The sequence below is a fragment of the Chelonoidis abingdonii genome, chromosome 3 (genome assembly GCF_003597395.2).
Source record: "Chelonoidis abingdonii isolate Lonesome George chromosome 3, CheloAbing_2.0, whole genome shotgun sequence".
In the NCBI taxonomy this organism is placed as follows: Eukaryota; Metazoa; Chordata; order Testudines; family Testudinidae; genus Chelonoidis; species Chelonoidis abingdonii.
The window spans coordinates 139,281,575-139,297,156 of record NC_133771.1 but is presented as its reverse complement, the minus strand read 5'-3'; positions in this window follow the sequence as shown (position 1 = coordinate 139,297,156).

Genomic DNA, 15,582 nt, shown 5'->3' with positions numbered 1-15,582 from the left:
TCTGGAAAGTAACCATGGAGCACACTTTCCTTCTGTGCTGTGTGCAGGGGGCAGGAGGTCTGGCATTTTAGACAAGGGACTGGACTCCAGGGCTGGTCCTAATTCTCTCTAAATAACTTTCCCACGCAGGCTTCTGTAGATGATCAGCAGCATTTTGGGGTTGCCACAATGGATAGTCACATCTTGTTTCCTGAGAGCAAGACTTTACTTGGGGCTCACCAGTTGAATCAGAGAAAATCTTGCGGAGTGCAAACAGGACTGTTACCAGCTCAGTCCGAGCAAGGAGATGCTAAAGAAGGCAAAGAGTGTTACATTCACTGTAGTTTAGCAAGATCCTTAATAAGGGGAAAGTGTGTTTTTATGTTATTATACAGCAAAGTAACATAAGGAAACTTTCATTATGTGTCTGTTGAGATAGGCTTTATTAGCAAATTAAGGCCCACCACCAATCTCCCTGAAATTAATGTAAAATGTTGGTCAGTATGCTGTACAACTGGAGTGTCAGTCTATCCTTTACATGCGACATAAAACTAAGGCCCTAACCATCTGAGGTCATTAAAGAGCTCATTATGCTTTCTCTAAGGGCAAGACAAATTCCTACGCAGATGATTCAGTGATGATTTAGAACCCCTAAATTCCCCTGCAATTTCTATTATATACACTTTTACTTTCACTTCCTGTCCTTAGCTGCTGCAGTGCTGCTGCGAACTAATAAAAAAGCTGTTGCATCAAATCTCAGAGGTGACTGTACTCCAGTCCTGAATAAAGTAATTCTTTACTTATCCTTTACTTATCAGTTTAGGGACAATTCACCATGCTACATAGGCCCTTACTATCCCATAAGGGTATTAGCAAAAACAACGAGGAGTCCTTGTGGCACCTTAGAGACTAACACATAAACGTGCCACAAGGACTCCTAGTTGTTTTTGCTGATGCAGACTAACACAGCTACCACTCTGAAACCTATCACCATAAGGGTATTGTGAGGCATAATTAATGTTTATAAAGCATTTTGATATACACAGATGAATGGTGCTATAAGTGCAAAATATTAATGTTATTACATAAAGAAACCTTTTAACTATGCCTTCATTGATAATAAATATTATTTTCCAGCTTCACGCTGTACGTTTTCTTCCATTTCTATGCAATTTAACATTAGATTCCTTGTTTCTCTTAGGCCTGATCTACACTACATTGAAGTCAAAGGTTTTGAATCTGGTTATAAATTAGGACTGGCACTAATATGCGTGAATATATATGTGTGTGAAACATATATTTATGCACATAAATATTTATGAAGCTTACTGGATTTCATTAGACATTTTAGTTTCCCCATTATTGTTGTTATTGTAATGTGCATGTCCCTAGTATATTAGGTACAGAATATTTTTTTACTATCGTCTATAAAAAGTGCCCTATATTGATTGCTGCAGAGTGAGCTGCTATGGTTGATATCTAAGCACTAACCCAGATAGGGATTAGCATTACATCAGACATCAGGCGAGAAAATCTGGCAAATTGCCAGCCTGTAAAAATGGAACACATTTGCGTCACTGTTCCCTTGGTAATGTTTCTTGGAACCTTGTCAGCTGTCCCCTGAGGTTGTTTCCTTAATATGTCAACAGACATTCCTGAATCTTTAATGCTGAATAGTTCTTTTCCTCTTCCAAAAACACTTAGTGACAGAGTATGTAGTGTATCTCATTTCTGTAATCCATTTTGAAAAACAGACTATGCTTAATACCTTCTTGGGAGTCAAAGTGTTTGAATGAAGTGGATAGTCTATCTGTAGGTTGACTGTTGTTTATATTCTTAAGGAAAGCAGCATTCCTTGACAAAGGCACCCTGTTTATCCTTTCAAAACGGCAGATTGTAGAAAAGGAAACCGTATGTGTTAGATTGGATGCGGAATTTGCTAACAGTTGGTATACACTATCTGACATTGTTTCAGGAATGCAAGTTAAATGCAATAACTTCTGGTTAAAGCCTGAAAGCTCTAGAACTGTGAGCCCAGTGACCTCTAGCTTCAATAATTAGTTAAAACAGTGAGAAATAACAAAGCTTATATTTAACTACGTATTAACCTGCCTCACTTTCTGCCTTTCCACATAACTGGTTGTGTTCTCTTTTGTTTCTATTTTTATTTGAAAATACAAATGGATAAACTTCACCAGATTAGAAAATATTCCTTCTAGCTTAAAGGTAAACATCTACTCTTCTCTTGGTGTCTTTTTGTTCTTATGTGATAATCTTAAAATTGCAATCCAGTTGCTATAGTACTTAATCGTGTGCTTGTTATTTAATAGTTTGAGGGGGAAAAAAGAAGAAGACGAAGAAGCTAAAGAAGTCAGTCTAGGAAATCCATTGATAATTAACTTAATATTGGTGAAAGGGCATTATTAAATCTACCTGATGATTTATAATTGTCACAGTGCATTTTACACAATCAACTGACAGGCAGCCAGGTTGAAAAAACCTTCTGTCAGTTAAAACTGGAATTTTGTCCTGGGAATCACGAGTTCTATTATTTTCATGTTTTTATCAAATACTGAAGGCTTTGTGAGTTCCATGGCCATGGAATTTGACCCTGGTTGTGGAAATTGCCTCCTGCACAGGACCATGCAGAGAGTTGTATCCTGAAATCACTTGACAGAACTGTGAATATGCTGGCTGGTGCTTGGGCATAGCCAACAGATCATCACCAGTTATAGGATTGCTGCCTACTTTCATGCAGGACAGGATAGCACTGAGTAAAACTGACCTAGCCGTGTGGAGCAAAAGATTCACATGCATCCACTTTTGGATGGGAGATACCACGGGTACATACCTAGGCCATGCACCCACTTGGGGAAAAGAGAGGTTCTCCTATCAGTGGTGAGGGGTGTCAAAGAGAGATTAAGTGCGTCCTTCTCTCAAAACACACAACTCATTCCTCCCATTCACATTCCTTTCTTCCTCCAACTGCTATAACTCAACAAATTCCCCAAATTCAAGGATAGAACACCAAATCTTACTCTTTTCTGTCCCAGTCTTTCCCTGTTGCCAAATACTTTGGCTCCCACTGCCTATTATTGTAATGCAAATCTATATTGTCAATAGTAAAATCTGCTGCACACTGACATTTCTGTGACAATGTGAAATAGGGAGCAAAACCTTAAAAACAGAGAAATTGAAACACAACCACTGTATTATAATTGACTGTTTCATTATTCTAATATTTCACTGAATGAAACTCTGCTTGGGAATGGGTTTGCATTTACCTGCTGCTGTCACAGAACTGTCTGCTAGTGCTAGAATTGGGGTCTGTTGTACACAAAAAGCATAGGAATTTGAAAATATCAATGGCTTTTGAGATACAGCTATCATAAACGACCACTGACCACCTACAAATGGTGCATATAGATGCCTTCCTGCTCAGCAGTGTTTCCTGCAGAAAGCCTGTTGCACGAATTCTCCCAATGAAGCATAGATGTAGCTCCAGGGCCCTTGGAAGCCAGTGCGAGCATGGCCATTGACTTTAATGGAGGTAAGAGCAGGCACCAAGATGTAGATAGTGATCTATAAAGCGCTAATTTGCATCCTAGCTAGGGTGACCAGAAAGCAAGTGTGAAAAAAAAGGAGGTGGAGGGTAATAGGCACCTATATAAGACAAAGCCTTGAATATCAGGACTGTCTCTATAAAATTGGGACATCTGGTCACCCTAATCCTAGCTTGCATCTTTCCCCATGCTATGTAATGACCACTGAAATCAATTGGGGCAGCTTTTGTGACCAGTCCCTACATGTGACCGTCTCAGTGGAGGATCCTTAATTCTGGAATTTGCTTCCAAGTTGCTGGCTCTCAGAACACAGTGTAAGGCCCATCTGTTGGCTGAGGCTCTGGTTGGCAAGGATGATTCTGGAGTTTTTGCATAGTTTAACCCTTTGCTGAGTCTGTTTAATTGTATAGGGGCTTCAGTTCATGTGTTGTGTGCACTGTGTTAGGAATGTTTTTACAGGGAGCTGAGGATGTTGTGATGGGCACTTTTTAAACATATGAAAATAAATGAAATATTTGCATGTTGTAATTTTTTGAGTGTGGCTGGTTGTGGTGAAGACACTTCACTGGGAGCCTTAGGAGCGGCAAGGTGGAATTCAAGGGGGCTTGGGAGGTTAGAAGAGAGCAGGAAATCAAGGACAAGATTGTAGTAACACAGAGGGTCAAAGATGTGGAATCTTGCTGAGGGCATTTAGTCCTCAAGGGGCCATAAGTTGGGATACTAGAAAAACTGGAATGTTTCCTTTTATTTCTCAATCACTGTTCTGTAGCAATCACAGTAAAAGATTGGCACATGGCTCTTTAAACTGCTGCATAAATCACCTGGAAAGGGGCTGCTCTGGAGTCACAAGGCCTGCACCTTACCCCTGGGAACTCAGCAGATACTGGGATTTATTGCCCAAACCTTGGGAGTAGAAGAATCAGTCCAAGCTGAAGCGTCCATCTCCCACTGTATCTACGGAAGGACCCCTGCTGCTTTGATAAGCTGTATATTTGAAATCTTTTTTATACCCAAGTGGGCCTGTTTAGGCAATTTTAACGAGTAACTTCATAATAACTTGATTTAGGTAGCTTTATCTATGTGACCATTGCAGTATGCTGTAAAAAGATCCCCTATATTTTCCACTGGTCCTGGTCATGAAGTTCACATTTCCCCCGAGGTGAAAGACAGACAGAAAGAAAGATAGTCGTAGACAAAAGTATGAGGAGCTGGGTTGGGCTTACAGAGATCAGCTCTGATATGGCAGCTTCTGTGTTAAAAAAATACACACTGTTAAGCACTATTCTTGTTGTTTGCCCTAAAACAAACACAAGGAAATTAGGTGACTCGGGAGCAAAATGGTGCCTGAGGATTTCAACATTGTACAAAGCATATTTCTCTAACCTTTCCCCCTTTCACTATCCTTACCTGTGGTTCTTGTCATGACAAAACATAGCGTTCCCTATTGGCTTTCCTGCAGGAATGGTAAATGGATATAAGAGGCAAATGAGATGGCGTAAGCGAAAGTAATTTTGATCAATGCATTATTACTTAGGTGGTGGGGATGGGGTGGTGTCATTGTGCTTGATCCATGTCGTGACCTTCTTTCAGAAGAATGATCATTTGATATAACTGAGATTTGGCTAAATGAGGTTTGAGTGTATATTTACTTAGGTAAGTGAACAATGAGTTTTCATTTTGGAACATCTTGCTATCCCTTGGAGTATTGTTGACTCTTTCCCATTCCCTTCCCCCTGGCTATTACCTGGTGGTTAGTGTCTCTTGTTAATCTTTATAACTGGCTAATCCTTTTGCATTATGTGACTGATCCAGCCCAATAACATTGTTAAAAGCCTATGGAGTATGTAAATACAAACAGGATAGCATAGAAGCTGGTGGCCAGCAGGATTAAACAGGATCCACCAGCTGCAGTGGCATAGTCAGGTTCATCAGATAACGACACAGGTGCTCCACTGCCTTCCTAGTTCTAGTCTCACGTTTTTTTTTATTTGTTTGTTTCCATTAATTTTCTCAGCAATTAAAACTACACACCCATGCCACCCCACTGAGCCCACATTTCCCTGTTGAGAAGTTGCCCTCAGCTCTGATACTGATTATCTATGTGACTTCGTTAAGTCACTGAAGGTATAAAGAACAGGAGTACTTGTGGCACCTTAGAAACTAACAAATTTATTTCAGTCACTGAAGGTATGTCACTGTTGCAGCTGGGAGGTGTGCTTCCCATTGTGGGTAGACACACTTGCATTAGCTCTGCTCAGGCTAGTGTGTGAAAAATAGCAGTGTGGATGTTTCAGCACAGGTAACAGTTTGGGTGAGTCGCTGAGCTTGGACCCAGAAGGCTGGGTGGGCTTGGACACAGGTGCCTGGCCCAAGTTGCCACCTATGCTGCAACATTCACACTGCAGAGCTGGTGCTAGTCTGTCTACCTCCTAGGTGCAGTGTAGTCAGATCCCACGGGTCCACACTTTCAGACGTGCCTGCTAATTTTGGGTGCCTCTGTTTTTAGGTGCTCAGCTTGAGTTAACTAGGGGCACAGTTTTCAGAGGCCCTGAATTCACAACTCTATTTGAAGTCTATGAGAACTGCAGGTGGTCAGCAGCTCTGAGAAGCTGCTTCTTGTCAGGCACTCAAAATTGGTGAACACTTTGAAAATTTGGGCCTTAATTTCCCTGTGCCCCAGTTTCCTTCCATCTGGTATAATGTATTTACCCACATCTCAATGGTGCTAGGAGGTTCATTCATTAATGTTTGAAGTGCTTTAAAGTCCTCATATGGAAAGCAATATAGACGTGCAAAGTGTTACTCTATTTAAATACTATTATTATTTGACAATACGCAAGCTCACAAAAGACTCTCTGACCTCCAGTAGGAATTCCTTATACACTGTATTAAACTGCCAGTAAGAGGATTCATTAAGCAACCCTCCTCTGACTTGCTTGATTGACATGTATGGATTTTAATGTCTCTGAAAAAAACATCAATGAAATAAATGCTTAAATGTCAGTTCCATTCAGATGCTTGTGTCTTGGAGAATATCTCACTACTTGCAGTAACCAGGGGCTGTTCTTTTTCCTTGAGTGCATCCTGTGCACCTTTGCAGTTTGGTAGCCCCTTGTCACCGCCCCCTGCTGGTTCCTCTGATTGATATGAAGTTTTAAAAGGGTGCTTGTGTGTGTGTTTGCAGGGGAGGGGATGAAGGAGGAGAGGAAAGCAAGAAGGAAAGCACTCTAACTTATGATCTTATTAGTTTAGTCATTAAAATGTATTCAGTCATTCATTAAAGCTTATTCATAAAATTCATTATTAATTAAAAGCACTTTGGAAAAAGAAAAAGGTTGAATGACAGCACTCATTATTTACACTAGCAATTTCCTCATGGAATTAGATTCCAGGGTCTGATTCTCCTCTTGTTTGCAATGGTTTAACTCTATTGATTTCACAGCATTAGTCCTGATTCACTCCAGTGTAAGTGAGCTTAGAATCCAGCCCATGCTGTTTCTTTCAGAGGATGCCTGGGGCAATTTAATCACAGTTGTATTGCTTGTTAGGCTTTGGGTTGTTTTACAAAAAAACGAGGATGGTTATGACAAATCAATCTTCTCACAAGATATTGCCTTATTGTCATTCTATTGAGATAGTGAGTAGAAGATTGACATGATGAGCGTCCCATCAATAATAAGTAGTTAATTTTAGAGTAGGTTTCTTTTTCATTATCCAGATAAATGTTAACCATTTAGATTTGGGTCCTGAAGTAAAGAGGCTAAGAAAAAAAAATACTCCAAAGCTTTTATTTTGTTAGTTTGATATACAGCATATGATATCACAGTAGTCAGCAGTGGAAAAGAACCATTAAATAATTAAGTTCATGCCTTTGCAAAGACAGGTATATAACTAATAATCATTCTTCTTCATAAGTTCTCCTTCCTAACTGTGCTTTTTAGGGGAATTTCACCCGAGAATGCCCACACAAGGCTATATGGATGACTTCCAACTTAGCATAGGGTTTAAGTGGTGCATAGAGGCTTCTGCAAACTCTTTGCATGGGGGTGAATTTCATCCTTTGAAAATTCCAGACAGAATTTTTAAACTCATTTTCATCAGTCACTCACCCTAGAAATTCTACATATTATTTTACAGCGTTGATTCTCATTACTGAGGCATAGACTATTCTTTCCTCTATCATGAATAGCAACCTAGGGGATCTGGGATGGGGGAGAGAAAGTAGCGGTTTCAAAGCATGACATGTCCTTCCCCTGATCCTATGGAATCCCACCTGCGGGTGCTCCCCAGGTGTGGTGCTTTGTAGATGGGGTGGGGGTTGGCCAGACCAAAGGTTGGTGGGACACCTACTCTCTTTGACCTTGCCTCCTCTCATTCCTTGTGTAAAATAATGTGGAAGGGGTCAGTATTAACATATGCCATTTCCCATGCCACCCATCACAAGGGCTTGTAGAAGTGGGGAAAGTATTGCTCCTGCAGGAATAGGATCTCGGCAGCTGGGCAGTAGTGTGGAGGACCAAGGCTTTTGTACACTGAGTTCTGGCCTTTGGTGGATCCCTCCGTTTTCTTCTTTGTTCCATTTTGGGGCCTTGAACACTGCTTATAATGCAGAGGGACAATGCAACCCCACGGAAATGTCACAGTAGAAATGCCACAAGAAGTCCAAACTCAGGGGCCAGATTCTCTGCTGGTATAAATTGGAGTAGCTCCATTACAATCAATAATTTACCAACCAGCTGATTGATCTGGCCCATGGAATTCTATTCTTAGGTTCTAGAGAGAAGACTGATCTAATTTTAAGGCAGCATGATTGTCATAAATAATAAGGTTAATGTTTCTTTCACCTGTAAAGGGTTAACAAAGGGAACCAAACACCTGACCAGAGGACCAATCAGGAAACCGGATTTTTCAAAGCTCAGGGACAGGAATGTTTGGTCTGTGTCTTTTGTCTGGCTCTCAGCTATGAAGGGGTCTTTTTCTATCTTCAAGCTTCTAATCTTCAGTTTCAAAGTTGTGAGTACAAGGTAGAAAAACAATAGGCTGTATTGTTTTTTTTGTATTTACATGTGTGTAGTTTGCTGGAATGTTTAAATTGTATCTCTTTTTGAATAAGGCTGTTTATTCATATTTTTCTTTTAAGCAATAGCCCTGTATTGTCACTTTTAATACAGAGATTAATTTTTTTGTCTTTTTCTTTCTTTTTATATAAAGCTTTCTTTTTTTTAAAACTTGTTGACTTTTCTTTTTCTAGTTATGGCAAGGGGATAGGAATCTCTGTGCCAGGATTACTGTCTCTCTCAGGGAAAGACTGGGAGGGGGAAAAGAAGGAGGGGAAGGTAAATTGTCCTCTGGTTTTGTGTTTCAAGGGATTGAAGCAGGGAAATCTCCTAGTATACCCAGGGTGGGAAAATCTGGGAGGAAGTAAAGAGCAGGAAGGGAAATGGTTTATTTCTCCTTGTTTTAAGAATCCAAGGGATTTGGGTTCTTGGGGTCCCCAGGGAAGGTTTTGGGGGGACCAGAGTGTACCAGGCACTGGAATTCCTGGTTGGTGGCAGGCTATCAGATCTAAGCTGGTAATTAAGCTTAGAGGGGTTCATGCTAGCTTCTCAGTTTATGAACGCTAAGGTTCAAATCTGAGTAGGAAAGCTACGACACATGTCAAGTAGAATACAGGCTTTCGAGTGGTTTGGGATCACTTCAAAGAGTTCAGTTAACAGGAGAGTCGTCAGTCTCATGTTGGTCATTTCCCCCATCCATGCAGCTTTAAGTTGTTTTAAATCCGGTTCAAGACCAACAACATTCAATACATCAACACTTCCCTATTTTGTTTCAAGATGCTGCCACAACCAGTGTTCTCTCTTTTATCTTTCTTGTTTACTTTTGCATTTATGCCTTCACATTTTCCTTTAGTTGAAAAAAATTGAGAAATACAATTTTTTTTTAAATTTTTAGATGTCTGCCGAGTGATTGTAACTGTGCGTGCATAAAGACACACTGTTAGGTGACCAGCAGGCCAAAATGTTCCAAAGAAGATAATGATAGATCTCAACTTCTGTATGAGAAAGGAGTCTCCAATTGGAAACATATGTTCAGTAGTTGGTATAATGGGGGAGGGCTGCTGTGGGACTTTCTGATCCCTGGGGATATTTGTAAACTATACGTACACACATTCTCTAGTGTCAAGGTTGCCCTGGTGTCAAAGTGTACTGTTGTTGAGTGCATAGTGGTTACTTTGTTTGTCTATGCAATCATATCACTACCAGTATTTCACTCATTATTTTACCAAGTGCTTTGAGGCTACCTTGAGTGTAATAGGCCAGTGGGGATGACACTTCTGTGGCCATTAAAAAGGTGATTGCACCTCATCCTGCATTCCCTGTTCACCTAAAATGCGCATGGATGTCAGTGGGAATTTTGGGCACAGGATCAAAACACATTAGACCAATCAGGTAGTTTAGGCCAGTGGTTTTCAATCTTTCCAGGCTACTGTACCCCTTTCAGGAGTCTGATTTGTCCTGTGTACCCCCAAATTACACCTCACTTAAAAACTACTTGCTTACAAAATCAGACACAAAAATTCAAAAGCACACGATTACTGAAAAAATGCTTATTTCTCATTTTTACTATATAATTAAAAAGAAAATCAATTGGAATATAAATATTGTATTTACATTTCAGGGTATAGTATATACTGCAGTATAAACAAGTCATTGCCTATATGAAATTTTGGTTTGTACTGACTTCTCTAGTGTTTTGTGTAGCCTGTTGTAAAACTAGGTAAATAGCTGGATGAGTTGATGTACCCCCTGGAAGACCTCTGTGAACTCCCAGAGGAGAACCACTGGGTTAGGTCCCAAAATAGGTATTGCATGTAAATGGTTTTACAAAAATTAATTACTTTTAATGGGAGTTGGGTGCCTAACTCATCTTTGAATATCTCCCCCAAGGAGTCTGCTCAACTCCTCTGTGGCAACTGCTCAGCAGCTCCCCTACTGGCCAGCTACTGAATCACAAGGGAGGAAGGAGAAAGTAGTTCTGGCTGTTCCATTGATTGTTTCTGGGCTGGAGCCCCAGAAGAAAGGGACGGGAGCATGACTGGCGCTGCTTGAGATTAGGGCTGTGCCTAGCTCACACCATAGCATACTCAGGGCAGCTGGTGGAGATTGGAAGAGAGGAGAAGCTGAGAACCACCAATGGTCCCCGATTCCCTGTCTCAGTCCCATGGATTGTGTGCCCACTGGATATAGCTGACATGCTGCACACTCCAACCCCTTTCCTTCCTCAGCCTCGATGTCCCCTGTGGCAGTGTTCCAGAGGGAGGTGTAAGAGCCCAAGAGGCTCAAAGGAAGCAGAACAGGGCAGAGGATGTGCCCCACAGTATTGATTGCGATCCTTTGGCCTTTCTGAAATAAAGAAATGTACCTGCTGTCTCATTACTGGGTACCTTTTCCCTTCCTCCCATGAGCCAGAGGGGGAAGATATAGCCCATGGAGGACACCAGGTTACCCAGTTCAACTGTCTGCCAGTAGAGGGCATAATCCCTAGTGTACAGGAAAAGGAAGTAACACTGGGAAGTCAAGAGGTGATTGGGTTCAGTGGAGAGCCAGGTACGGAGAGTCGAAAAGGGACCCTGATGGCTCTGGTCAGCACCACTGACTGAGCTGTTAAAAGTCCAGTCAGTGGTGCAGCGGGGCTAAGGCAGGCTCCCGACCTGCAATGGCTCCGCACGGCTCCTGGAAGCAGCGACATGTCCCCCCTCTTGCTCCTTGGGCAGCCAGGGTGCTCTGCATGCTGCCCTGCTGCAAAAGCCAGTTCCGCAGCTCCCATTGGCTAGCAGCCACGGCCAATGGGAGCTGGAAGGGCAGCGCCTGTGGACTGGGCAGCTCTTAGAGCCACCTGGCCACTGCTTCACATAGGAGCCAGAAGGGGGACATGCTGCTGCTTTCAGGAGCTGCCTGAGGTAGGTGCCACCCAGACCCTGCACCAATTACCCCCTCCCACACCCCAATCCTCTGCCCCAACCCTGATCCTCCTCCTGCCCTCTGAATCCCTCAGTCCCAGCCCAGAACACCTGCCTACACCCCAAACCCCTCGTCTCCAGTCCCACCTTAGAGTCTGCACCCCCTCTGGAGCCCTCATCCCCCCCAATTCCCTGCCCCAATCCAGAGCCCCATCCTATACCTGAACCCCTCATTTCTGGTCCCACCCCAGAGCCCGCACTTCCAGACAGATCCCTCATCCCTCTCTGCATCCCAAACCCCTGTCCCAGCCTGGAGCCCCCTCCCAAACTCCACCCCTTCTCAGCCCCAGCCTGGAGCCCCCTCCTGCATCCCAAACCCCTCATCCCTGGCCCCATCTCAGACCCCACACCCCCAGCCAGATCCCTCACCGCCTCCTGCATCGCAACCCACTGCCTCAGCCCAGAGCCCCATCCTGCGTCCTGAACGCCTTATTTCTGGCCCCACCCTGAAGCCTGAACCCCCAGCTGGAGCCCTCACCTCCTCCCACACCTCAACCTTCTGAGCCAGCCCAGTAAAAATGAGTAAGTGAGTGAGGGCGGGGAGAGCGAGCGATAGAAGGAGGGGGGAAGGAGTGAGTGAGGGGCGGGGCCTCAGAGATGGGTCAGGGCAGATGTGGGGCAAGAGTGTTCAGTTTTGTGCAGGTAGAAAGTTGGCAATCTTAAACTGCATATGCATGGCAGGGCTCAGGAGGATGGTATGGATAGACCCCAATGAGACCACAGACAAAAGTACTGAACTCTGGCCAATGAGGTCTGTAGGCCAGGGCTTCATTGCCTCTGGGAGAGGGTAGATGGAATTACCTAGCTATGGCACTAGGCCTGAGGAACCGTAGGAGGTACAGTTATTATAGCCTCATGCAGAACTGTCTGTAGGAATTGGGTGCGGAACTGGTGAGTTGATCTTTGTGCAACTGTGAAAGTAATTGTGCCTAGGTTATTGCAAGTTTATTTTCTGTCCTCTTGAGTAAAATAATCTTGTTACTTGTTGGAAATATATGAGTGTGTACAGGAACCCACTAAGGCCTGGAATCTGTAGAGCCTGGTGTTTGCAGAGCCTGTCTGACTGGTGTACCACAAATTCACAATAGCAACCTGCAGTGGAGATGGATGCTATAATATTTTGGCCCTCTGGCTGAAAATGTTGGACCCCTCTGAAATGCAGTATGGCTGTCCTCTTGCTTGTTTCATTTCTGTTTTGACTTGCCATATACAAGGCTTTAAAAGTAAAAACTGTATTTGAAGGATAAACCTGATAAAATGAAATGTCAACCTCTATGACCGTAAATCAATTGAGTTCAAAGCTGATGTGCCCCTGAATTCTGGGTTCTCATTGATTCTCCTGAAAAAGAAGTTACTTGACACAGAGAGCGCTGCAGCTTCTTGTCACTGCAACAATCATTATGGTATAAATATGGAATGTTCCTTCTCCTATCTCCATCAACTCCAGGCAATTGAGTAAAGCAACATGTTGGGGCATGCCTGGAAGGTGCAGCTGCTTATCCACTTGTTCTGGCAATAAATCCAAATAACTGCAAAAAATTCTCATTTCAGTACCATGGCTGGTCAAACTAATTTTTATTGCAAAGACTCTCTGAATGGGGCTTTGGAGAAAAATTCCCTACATTTTAGTTTTAAAAATATAGGGTGAATTTGACATTTCATTCAAAATGGCTTATGCATTATTTCACTTTACTTTTTGAAAACCTTAACAAAATTAAAGACTAGGAAATTCTGATCCCATTTATGTTTAAAATATACTATGTGCTGCAAGTAATAAGACACTGGAACATATTTTTTAAGGGCTATTATCCATAACAGAAACAAAGTCTGAACATAACCTATCACGATGGTTTTCATATGCCATCTGCAGGAGTTTTCTTGTAATTGCAGTAGTAGGCTGAGCCCCATTTTCATGCACTTGTTTGTTTCTTTTAATCTCTTTCCCCTCAACCCTCCACTTCTTAAATATATTTTGTGACCCCTAGTTTGGAGTCATAAATGAAAGGAGCAGTGAGTAATGTAGAACTAGTCCTACTCCTTGTGGAAGGTGCCCTAGCTAATCTACATTTTGCATGACTGTAATACCGAGGTTTCTCTTTTGTGGGAAATATTTAAGCCATGCTTAGGGGTATGTAAAAATGTCACCTTATTAATCACCAGATCTGCTCATTTGGGTTTTTTTAGTCTGATTCTTTTACTGACAAAAATAAGTTTTAACTCATTTGTATTTTTTGTTAGCTCTGTAGACCCAACATAGCTATTTGAAAGTGAGTTGGATTCTGGCTTGCACTGCATATCAACAGAACTATTAACTAAAATCCAGTTGTGGTATCTTCATTATTAATGATCCACAAGCCAGAAAGAACATGACTTGGTTTTCAGACTCCACATTGAGTTGAATCATGGAAACAGGGTAAATTTGATATGGAACTATTGAGAGAAAAGAAACATGGAACCCCTTCCAAACCTTAGTGCCATTTTTACAGATTTGTTCTTCCGAGTAGAACCGCACTTTAAAAAAATGCCCTGTAGTTCCACTAGTATGAGTGCTTGTTTGGTATTTAAATATTCGCTGTCCAAAAATATGCAGCACTATTATTCAGGACTTTAGGTCCCAAGAAGTAGTTTTGTACATGAAAGCATCTAAGTTGAAGGCTAGGGGGAAGCTTTTGTAAATACATTTTGGCCTGGTAACTATGATCACTCCAGAACAGCTCCATATTGTTGCTCTTTTGAGAACTTATATATAAGGCTAACTGAACATTAGGAGTTTGGATGTGTCTGTGAGGATTTTGTTGTTCACTCAGTTTTTTGTTTTTTTGTTTATTTTTTTTTGGTAAGGAAAAATTGGCACCTGGAGCTGCAAATATCATTTTAAAAGGCACAGATGGTAGATAATTGTAAGGTAGCTCTAGCAGATTTAAAGGGAAACTAGACTGCAGACCTACAGTAATAACTATTGTGGCTATGGGCTGCAAAGTTGGTTTCAAATTTAAAACCAAAACTGTCAGATCCGCAAGGAGAAATGTTTATTAAGCACATATCAAACGTTCAAGGGTGACTTTAATGGGAGAGTTAGGTCAATGCTGAGTGCTTTTGAAAATACCACTTCACATGTTTGTTTGTTTTTTTAAACAAAAGGCCATCCGTATTGTAAGAATATATGTGTGATGCTTTCAAATGCCCTGATCTTAGATGCCTGTGAAGTCACAGGGCTGCCATTGTGTGTTGGAGTAATCTTGTCATTCTTATTATCATGTCTTTATTATTTTTTAAATGGATAGTACCCATGCTGTATAAGACACAGTACACTGGTTCCTGCCTTGTGGATCATACAATGTAAGGGGGGCTCAATCCGGCTGCCCTTGGCTTCAAATGAAATTATTTAGGTACTTTTGAGCCCCAGCTAAGGAGCATCCAAGTACAAGCAGGTAACTAATGCATATTTCCCATTGGGAGGGCCCTTTGCTGAGAGAGAGAGAAGCACAGAACTGGGGCTGGTATTTAGGGGTTAACCCATGTGCAGACTGTTTAAATAATTAAATAGGTGTTTTAAGCTTGCTTTGTTTTAAATAGGATATGTGGGGTGTTTCTTTTTCAATATTTGGAATTGCCAGGGTCTAGAAAGATGACTTTCCACTTACACCAGCTAAAATAAATCTATAAGGAGTAACTCTTTGGCAAAAGTATTGGCCCCAGGCAGCTGCTGAGGATCTCAGACCAATGGGGAGCTGGGTTTTCTGCCTCAGAGAGTGTATTCCAGAACTAAGGAAAAGCATGGAAAAGGCACAGAGATAAGTGTGGGAGAGAGATTGAAAAAGGGGAGGTGTTCAGGTCTGAGGTGCTAGGAAGGTAAAGGAGTGAGGAGCAAAGTAATAGATGTTGGAGATAAAAATATAGGCTGTCTTTCTTTAGCAAACCATCTGGAGTTAACTACATAGGAACAGCAACTGGGAGTGAAGAGACTGTTAGACAGCCCATTGGGTATGTAAGAGCCACTGAGAATACAGCATGAGCGTA